Below are 6,005 nucleotides of genomic sequence, written 5' to 3'. Positions count from 1 at the left end.
TTGTCATTCTTCCAGCAATTATAAAAGCTGGCTTAGCCGGGTTAGGTAAATGTCAAAATAAAGCTCAAGAAAAAATAAAAATAAAAATAAAAAAAAAAAAAGAAAATATGGGTCAACCGAGTTATGTATATCATTCTAATTTCATAATTTTATTATATAATATTAAACAATCAGTTTGTATCACTATTATTCTCATTAGAAAAGTCGTTAGTTATTGGAGAGCTGTAAGTTCAAGTTTTCAAAAACTCTACATTTCACTTAAAAGATCAAATTTTATTATTGGCAACAAATACTCTCAGTTGTTTTCTCTGTAACATGGTAGGCTCTCTTTGTTCATTTTTGAGAAAATATCTGCCAAATACTCAAGTTTGAATAACCACAGTTTGTCCATCATTCTCTCAAGTGAAAATTATGTTCTGTGAGAAAAGTGGTTAGTTCAGCTTGCAACTCAGTCACACAAGTGTGTTTTCTCCAATCAGCCATCGTACTACGCTGTGTAGCAAAGTGCTTCATACATACGTCCCATTTTATTTTTATTTTATTTTATTTTATATTTTATTTTTTTGAGATGGAGTCTCCTTCTGTAGCTTAGACTGGAGTCCAATGGCATGATCTCAGCTCACTGCAACCTCTGCCTCCCAGGTTCAAGTGATTCTCCTGCCTCAGCCTCCCGAGTAGCTGGGATTACAGACGACTGCCACCATACCCAGCTAATTTTTGTATTTGTAGTAGAGACAGGGTTTCACCATGTTGGCCAGGCTGATCTTAAACTGTTGACCTCAAGTGATCTGCCTGCCTCAGCCTCCCAAAGTCCTGGGATTACAGGCGTGAGCCACTGCACCCAGCCATGTCCCATTTTATTACACAGAATATTTAAAAATATATACATTAGGTTGAAATGTAATACAATTAATGATTTTTCCTGCTTTGCTCTGGACATTTTGTGAGGGGTGAACAATACAACAGCTGCCAGCATGTTTAGTATTGCCTGCCTGATTCAGGCTAAGGATACCCACTGCTACTTTTGTACCATGAGTACAAATGCCATCTTAATATTATTAGGAAAATAGTGTGTATCTGCAAGATCCCCAGAAGGATCTCATGAATCACCAGGGGGTTCTGACCATGCTTTGAAGCCTCCAACTTAGAACATACGTTTCTTAAGAGCAGGATCTGCCCTCAATGTCCCCAAGACCTGACTAGCACAGTACCTGGTACATGAGAATACTAAGAGTTGCTGAATGAATAACTCAACTTTCCCTTTCAAGTACCTGCTTCTGGTCCTTTTATATATTTTGTAATTTTAATATTTTCAAAGCATTATTTCTAAAATATCCTAAACATTTCTCTCCTTGAAGAGAGTGTTCTTTCTTTCTTTCTTTTTACTTTTCTATTATTAAACTTTATTTTTTTATTTCAATAATTTTTGGGGTACAGGTGGTTTTTGATTACATGGACGAGTTGTTCAGTGGTGAATTCTGAGACTGTAGTGCACCTGTCACCCAGGCTGTGTACACTGTACCTAATATGTAGTCTTTTTTTTTTTTTTTTTTTTTTTTTTGCTTGCCGAGAGAGTTCTAAACCCAGGTTACCTTTCTTTGATCACTCCGAGTCACCATTGTGAACACTGGTTGAAATACAGTGATGGAATATTGGGATGCTGCTCCTGTAGTAAGTTGTTCTGTATCTACTTCATATAGGGGATTTCAGTTGTTGTTTTCTGGTTTCTTTTTTGTTTGCTTCCTTGCATTGCTGATGGGCTGTCAGCCATCACTTACTGATAATGTTAACATTATGACTTTGAAGAAATACCTCGAATTATTTCTCCTTTTTATGTAGTTTACAATCTGTAAGTTTAGAATAGTAAGTCACATAGATTCTAAACAGATTCTGAGTTGCCCCTTGAGTAAAATGCATGAGCCTTTAGTGCATGAATTTTCAAAGATTTCTTTGGTTAACTAGAGACCTCTTTTTATTTTGTTTCTGGTCCTGAGCCATTTCTTGTCTCCCTACAATTTTAGAGTAGCTGATTTTTGTATACATGAAGTTTTACTCTGTGTGTGATTGCAAAAAAAAAAAAACCCCAAATACACCAATTAATAATTTAAGTTAAATGAAACCATAGTAATTTAAGTTAAATGAAGCCATATGTCTGTTGTTACAGAGATGAAGGTAGTCCTTATTTTGAAAAATATTCAAATTGTCATAATTAAATCCAAATTATTGGAAGAGGGAAAGGGGAGCTACCACGGGAGTGTCAGAATATTCCGCTTAAACAGAATTTCAATGTTCACTGCGTCATCTTCAATAATTTAATCCTGAAACCTGTGAACTCAGCTTATACTGTGTTAATTTACACATAGTCATATTATTTTGTACTGTGGCTGCAGACTAATGCTGCTTTAAACTCATTTTAAAATACCACTTTAAAAGTTAACATCAACATTTTGTTTAAGAAAATATTTTCAAAGAGAATGTTGTTCTTATTTCAGATACGTCAGACCTCGAAATTGTGCCTATGGAATAATGACTGTGACTTCCAAATGTATGGACAGCAAACAGCAACAAACATTTTTGTTTAAAGTTATCTACATTTTTCATGATTAGCAATTCCATCACTTCTCACATCTACCTGACTTAGTCCAGAAATACAGAAAGAAACTTGCCTGTCACACATCTCTCTTTGCAGGGGCATCCTCAGTATACTATGCAAGAAGAGAGAATTATACAGGTTTCGGGTTTGAATGAGGATGAAACATCTGAGTTGTGGCTGGAATTAGTCTAACAAAGAATGAGAGGGCTCTGGAGTCTAGCCTTCACTTTTCTTTTCTTTTTTTTTTTGAGACGGAGTCTCTCTCTATCACCCAGGCTGGAGTGCAGTGGCGCGACCTCGGCTCACTGCAACCTCTGCCTCCAGGATTCAAGCAATTCTCCTGTCTCAGCCTCCCGAGTAGCTGGGACTACAGGCGCATGCCACCATGCCTGGCTAATTTTTGTATTTTTAGTAGAGACGGGGTTTCACCATATTGGTCAGGCCGGTCTTGAACTCCTGACCTCAGCTGATCCACCCGCCTTGGCCTCCCGAAGTGCTGGGATTACAGGCGTGAGCCACTGCACCTGGCCTAGCCTTTGCTTTTCCACTCACATTAAAGGAACGTGAGACATTTTCTAGTGGAGGGATTCCCTGCTTGCTGGTTAAACATCACAGATTCCCATTTTCCTCAAGTCTTGAAGTCTCTGGGAGGCGGAGTTAGTTGGGAAAGCCCAGATCCTTGCCTGGAGGTCTGCAATGAGCCTGGGCAAACCGAGGGGTGAGGTTTCAGTAGACTGGGACATGCAGCATCTGCCAACTCGGAGGCCTATTGGGTGTACTGGTGAATTCCGTTCTTTTCCAGACATTTGCAAATGCAGGAACATGGAATTTGAAAATAAAAATCTTGCCTGCCACCCTATTTCCAAAGCTTTGGAGATATGACATGTCTTATTTTTAGGCAGCCAAGTGTAGCCAATTAGTCTGACAGGGGATTCATCCAGTTTCTCCTCACCTAGCGTGGCTACACCTGGGAGAATAACATTATCCAAACGCAATCAGTGAGCTTTGGGTAAGGAATTCGCCAAGGGCTAAAGGTGCTCTTTGGAGGCTGTGCAAGGAATTTAAAATCAGCTGAAAAGTGGTCTCACAGGTTTTCATGCCTACTTTCAGGCCACAGCTGGTGGTTGTGCCAGGTCACCAAACTGTTAAATTCCATTTTGGGGAAGGATGTATCTGTTGTATCAGAGGAGTCTCTTAAATACGGGAGTACAATTCAATGTGGCCTCCTATTCCTAAGGAATAGTCTTCACGGTAGTAACCCAAGGTATAGTGGGCCCGGATCTGAACTTCTCTCCTTTGAGAAAATCACACACTACTCTAAAACTGCTGGTCTCTCTGCCAGTCATGTCCTCTGCTTCCATGATGTTCCCTGTGCATATGAAACTACAGTCATTCACCAGAGAACAAACAGGAGTAGAAATGGATGGCAAGGCCAGGCATGGTGGCTTATGCCTGTAATCCCAGCACTTTGGGAGGCCAAGGTGTGTGGATCGCCTAAGGTTAGCAGTTCAAGACCAGCCTGGCCTACATGGTGAAATCCCATCTCTATTAAAAATACAAAAATTAACTGAGCGTGGTGGTGGGCACCTGTAATTCCAGCTACTCAGAAGGCTGAGGCAGGCAAATTGCTTGAACCCAGGAGGCGGAAGTTGTAGTGAGCCGAGATCGCACCATTTCACTCCAGCCTGGGCTACAAAGGCAAAACTCTGTCTCAAAAAAAAAAAAAAGAAAAGAAAAGAAAAGAAAAGAAAAGAAAAAGGAAAGAAAAAGAGAGAAATAGATGGCAAATGCCATGGGAAGAACCAGGTTGTATCTAACCTGGGAGGACTCCTGCTAGATACATCTTGAACTGAAAGCCAGTCAGGTTTCCAAGTGGTGCGGGACCAGTAGCTGTTTCTTTGCAAGGCTCAAATTTTGACTGTAGTATTAACATATTTATCATAGCAGTTGTTAGTTGAGCCTTAGTTTTCCAGGTTGGCTCAAGAAAAATATTTGATTTATAGTAAGAAAGTAATAAAGAGATAGAATTTTTCCTAGATCAAGGTAAGGTTTTAAGGTCCCATCCTGCCTGGGCCCCTATGAACTAGAAGCAAGAAGAGGCCTCAGCCAGACCTCCTGGTGTACACATTTGAGGTGTCCCATGCTCTGAAACCCAGATCAAGAAAGGGCAAGAGCTTCTACAGGTTCAGTGCCCAAAACTCGAATTTTAATAGTAATTACACCTTGTTCAAGTAATTTTTCTTGAACTCTTATTTTGCATGGCATTTATGCTAAGTTTATGAAAATTATCTCATTTTAATCTTCAAATGTATTTATGAGGTGGATGCCACTCATGCACTGAATAATATTGCTTGGGGACCATTATGTAATTGTAGCTGAGTGTGACAGTGAACAAGGCTGATAAGGTCCCTGCGATAGTAGTGCTTACTTTTAGTGGAGGGGGGCAGACAATGAGCTCATGGATTCTTCCATCCAATAGATGCTACTGATTACCTAATATGTGTCAGGCATTGTGCTAACCACTGGGGATACAGCAGTGATACAAACAAACAAACATCTGCCTTCACAGAACTACATTTTAGTGGGGGAAAAGACAGACAAAAAAGAAAGAATTCAGTAAATGATAGAGTATGTTATAAGATATGGTCTAAAGGGAAAACTAAAAAAGGGAAGGAAATGGAGAAATATGGGGCACACATTCTAGATAAGGTGCTGAGCTAAGGGAGGTCTCACTAAGTCCGTGCAAAATAAACATAAATAAGATGATTTCAAAGAGTAGAAAGTTTTGTGAAATAATAGATCCGAATAAGAGAGGGGAACTTGGATTTGGGGGAGAAGGTACTTGAGAGTGTTGACCCAAGGAAGGCCTCACTGAAAGGTGACATTTGAATGAGACCTGCATGGTGAGAAGGTCATGGAGAGAACTGGAGGAGAGGCTTGCACATGAAGTTCTGTGGTGAGATTGAGGCCAACGTGCGTGAGAAACAGAACAAAAGGCAGCATAGCCCTTTGTAGATGAACTCAGCAGGGGAACATGAAATCGAGTTGAAGAGGTAGACTAGGATGAAACCATGTGGTGCATGCTCTCGTTAGCCATCTTCCAGATGAAGAAACTGAGGGTCAGAGAGGGGCCTCAAGAACACACAGTACTGGGATTCCACTGGTTCCAGAGCTCATGCTTCTAAGCTATATCAACACATACTCACTGTCCACACAGGTTCACCCCATCCTGGCAGCAGACAGCTCCTAGGTGTTTATAAACTATAGAATAGATATGTAAACAAACATTGCATGCCAGTCCAGTTGCTCCATGGGGAATCTAGAACATACATACATCTAGGTTAGTGATTTCCCTACAGACTTAACTGGAGACCGACCAAGGGGAAGCCTGGGTTGCTAGTCCTTCACCTTC

At 40.4% G+C, this 6,005-nt stretch overlaps 1 long non-coding RNA gene across 1 annotated transcript in view; it reads left to right on the top strand.

The window, feature by feature from the left end:
- The window catches only part of LOC108541162 (uncharacterized), an 11,762-nt gene extending 8,893 nt beyond the window's left edge, over nucleotides 1–2,869 (top strand). The window contains exons 3-4 of the long non-coding RNA XR_001888886.1: nucleotides 1,576–1,671; nucleotides 2,493–2,869. This is a non-coding gene — a long non-coding RNA (uncharacterized LOC108541162). The remainder of the gene's footprint in view (nucleotides 1–1,575; nucleotides 1,672–2,492) is intronic.
- The last annotated feature ends 3,136 nt before the right edge of the window (nucleotides 2,870–6,005 follow it).

Source organism: Rhinopithecus bieti, unplaced genomic scaffold (assembly GCF_001698545.2).
Source record: "Rhinopithecus bieti isolate Rb0 unplaced genomic scaffold, ASM169854v2 scaffold_18354, whole genome shotgun sequence".
Classification (NCBI taxonomy): Eukaryota; Metazoa; Chordata; class Mammalia; order Primates; family Cercopithecidae; genus Rhinopithecus; species Rhinopithecus bieti.
Note: the sequence above shows the minus strand (reverse complement) of the source record. Positions and strands in the feature narration are given on the sequence as shown.